Source organism: Belonocnema kinseyi, chromosome 7, assembly GCF_010883055.1.
Source record: "Belonocnema kinseyi isolate 2016_QV_RU_SX_M_011 chromosome 7, B_treatae_v1, whole genome shotgun sequence".
NCBI lineage: Eukaryota > Metazoa > Arthropoda > Insecta > Hymenoptera > Cynipidae > Belonocnema > Belonocnema kinseyi.
In genome coordinates, this window is record NC_046663.1 from 136,989,494 (window position 1) to 136,993,428 (window position 3,935).

The window sequence follows — 3,935 nt, forward strand, 5'->3', positions numbered from 1 at the left end:
CCACCCCAATTCTGATATTGTATAGAGCGTAAGACGCGCGGTATGAGGGCGCGCGTTATCCTGGAGAATAATCGCATTTCGTGCTGGAATGCTTCTCCGTTTCGAGCGACAAGCAGGTTTCACGTATTTTTTCAGAAGGTTAGAGTAGTATGCAGCCGAGTTCAGCCGAAATGTCTCGAACGTTCATCCTACGGTCCTCCAAAATCATTTGTTATGCGGCGAATGTTGTCTGGTGTCATGCTGGTTCGCGGTCGACGATCATGCGGCTCATTCTGGACGGTTTCGCGGCCACCCTTGAATGCTTTGGCCCATTTAAACACGGCAGCCCTACTCAGGCACTCACTACCGAACTGATTTCGCAAACGCAGAAAAATTTCCGTGTTTTTAACGCCTTCCCGCACTAAAAAACGAATGACAATACGTTGCGCAACGGCGGTCGGGATTTGACGTTCACTTATGGTCCTAGCACGCGCGTGAAACATGCGCTCCCGACGAAAACTATGTGACACTATTCGTAAGGGACCCAGCTATCACATACTCAAGTCGCGACCTTCAAAACATACATGCGCGCCATCTGCAGAGTTTGTCTCGATCATATTTGAACCACCCTCGTAGTAAAAAAATGTATCGAGGATCACAATACTACAGAATTTAGAATTCTATATAATGTTTCAGAGTTTTATGTTTATCGATTTAAAAATTCTTTAAATTTGAATAAATCTTAAAGCAGTTGCAAGTTCTAATCAGGGAGACCCTGCATAATTACATACAGAATATTGTGCAATATGATACATAATCATTATTATCAAAAGAATCAAACGACACACTGCGAAAGTTTTCTGTCCTTCCTTCCGATCGAAAAACAAATCCTTCCATGGGATTACATTGTGATGTTGGGTATTTCCTCTCAGTCCGCTCATAATTGTTGATTTGATTTACTATAACGCATTCTACAAAATTCCTAATAATTATTATATTTCAAAAATAAGGTTATGTATGTGTCAACACTGATTTTGCAAATCGGCCGACTTGAAAACGTAACTTACAGAAGTTTTCTACTGTTTTCGTCGGTTTTCGGCGTATGTTACGCTAAAAACGTATTACCAAACCTGCTTGAGAGGCTCGAAACAGACCACCCTCAAAACCCATGAAGTAATTTAAAAATCTGTCTTCCCTTGAAAAAGTCCCTTCATTCTTGTTTGTCACGTTTTAATTTCAAAGAGCCTTACTTAAACTCGATATTTATTGCAGAACATAAATCTGTCAAGCACATGTGTTTCAGCTTATCCCCTTTAGAGAATAAACTCCGTCGTTCGGACCGTACAGGATTCATAAAAAATAGGGCCGTGCTTCAAGCGCCTCGAGTATTTCCAGAATTAGGCAGTTCTGAGGAAACCAAGTTTGCCTCCATGCAAAGGAGTAGGGCGTGATTCAAAACGCAATTGTGCTTCGCAATAGGGCCACGGAAAAACCTGGAGAGGGGCTATTTCGGACGAAAGCGATTGGTCAAGCCATTGACTATTGACCCCCAACTCGAACGGTCCTGCGAGGCTCAAGCGAGCAACGAGCGAAAGCGACACTTCGACAGTTAGCCACAAATCGGCATTTGAACCTTTAACTTTCTTACTCGAAAATTAGGCAGTGAAAATTCAGTGTTACTTAGAATCTCGCGAGGTCTACAGACCGACTATTGCGATTCGCGAGTTAATTGTTAAGTGTGTGACTCTGTGCGACGAATTATATTCAAGTAAATCGAAGTGATATTTGTTTGCCAAAAATTGGTGTTATTAATTTCTGTTCCCAGGACATTTTCAGGAGGTCATTTCTATGGCCGCTTGCAGTAATCCACACATCATAGTTAATTTGGACTTTCAAATTTTACCGCCCACATCGCCGTTCTTGACAGCCATTATGAACAGCAAGGATGTCACAGGTCTATGACAGGGGCAGGGTTGTGCAGTGAAGCGTTATGCGAGGTTTCTTAAGTATTATACGTAAAAAACGGTAGAAAACGTAATAAAGATGGTGAACTCGGGTAGAGCATAATATAACCTCACCTTTTTGAATTATGCTTATGTGTACCGACTTATATTGTTGATTTTTATCAGAACTTCATTTGACATAAAAATATCACTACCCTAATAGCACGGAACGTTCCGGGAACATGCCTGGAACGTACCGCGGGAACCTTCAGAACGTTCCAGGAACGTGCCCTGAGCGTGTAAAATGTCCCCCGCTTGTGAACGTTCCACTGGGACCTGTGAGGAACCTTCCATTATTGTTATTTTTAATAATAATTATCTCGTAAGCCGTAAGAGATAGATAAAAATAGATGTCATTTTTGAGTACCCTATATACTATATTGTAATATTGTATCTATATCATAAACTGACATTTCTTTTGACCTATCACTTACGGTTTATCGGATATTCATTGATAATAATAACAATAAAGACCATTTATTCTTTGAACGTTCCTGGAACGTTCCCAAGCGAAGGACATTTTACACGCTCAGGGCACGTTGCTGGAACGTTCCGAAGGTTCCCACGAAACGTTCCCCGAACGTTCCGTTCATAATTATAACGCACTTGTTTTTTTAAGTTTTGAAATCAGCGAAAATCCTTCAATGATTTGTTTTTTTATTTTTAAGATATTTGCCGTTTAGATGGTTAGAAAATTTACCTGTGGTTTCTTAACATTTCTTTAGCCGTATTCGATAATACACGGTTGCATCCCTGACAAAACGCAACATTTTTACCATTTTTTTTTTTAAAGGAAGGATAATTCTTCCCAACATGGATTCCTCGGTCTGCCGCCTCTATTCATTGTCGAAGTTGTAGAATAATAACTTTTTTCCATTCACTTTAAATTTCATGCATGCAACATAATACCGCATACCGCTACCGGCGCTATCCACCACCTTGCCTACTCGCCCACTCCGGAAAAATTTAGTCTCACTCTTAAAGCTCAGTAGAGCAGAGATGCCAGATCGTGGATGAAATTTACGCCCACCATACCTACCGTTTGGGAACCGCAAAACAGAAGGTGCATGATTACCACTGTAAGTTAGTGTGTAAGCTGAAAATGCACGACTCGAGCGGGAGTATGGCAGCAGATGAAATTCAGGAAGAGGAGATTAATGATGGGTTAAACGATACATTGAAAGTAGAAGAGATAAAGTTGGCAATAAGGAATATGAAAGCGGGGAAGGCTGCAGGAGAGGACGGTATTGCCGCAGAATTTTTGAAAAACTTACTCGAATGTGGTCGCAAGTAACTAATTGAGCTGATCAAGGAAATACGGGAAAAATAATAACGGAATGGACGACTGCCACAATATTCCCCATACACAAGAGTGGAAACGAGAATGATATAGGCAACTGCCGAGGCATATCACTCTGGACATTGGATACAAAATTTTAGCTTCAGTGATGGCAAAGAAATTAGGAGAAAAGCTAGAAAAAGAAAAGAAACTGACGGAGGCACAGGCTGGATACAGAAGCAAGAAGGTTACTATGGAACAAATATTTATTCTAAACACGATAATAGGAACAAGGCTAAACCAGAAAGGAGGAAGACTGTGCACGGGTTTCATCAATCTTAAGAAGGCATTTGACACAGTGAATAGAGAAAGACTGTGGGCGAAAATGGAACAGACGGGCATCAGATGCAAGTATTTAGAGATGGTGAAGGAACTTTACAAGAATACTTGGAACCAAGTAATAGCAGGAGAAGAAATGTCGGAAAAGTTCAAAACAACTAGTGAAGTACGACAGGGATGCCCACTCAGTCTAATTTCAGCCAGTAAAATTTCAGCCATAACCACGCCTCACGACCGTGAGATAGGTGGTTACAGTCTGTAAAGGGATCAATACGACGATCCAGCAAAAGCCTCGTGGACCCTAAGAACACGGAGCGACCCAAGGACAACCGCCT

General features: G+C 41.3%; 1 protein-coding gene and 1 long non-coding RNA gene across 6 annotated transcripts in view; both read right to left on the reverse strand.

Annotated features, from left to right (window-relative positions):
- Positions 1 to 2,995, reverse strand: part of LOC117176028 — a 34,415-nt gene extending 31,420 nt beyond the window's left edge. Inside the window, exon 1 of the long non-coding RNA XR_004467570.1 lies at positions 2,683 to 2,995. This is a non-coding gene — a long non-coding RNA (uncharacterized LOC117176028). The remainder of the gene's footprint in view (positions 1 to 2,682) is intronic.
- The window catches only part of LOC117176027 (CTP synthase-like), a 103,584-nt gene that overhangs the window by 94,026 nt on the left and 5,623 nt on the right, over positions 1 to 3,935 (reverse strand). The gene's annotated exons all lie outside the window — the stretch shown is intronic.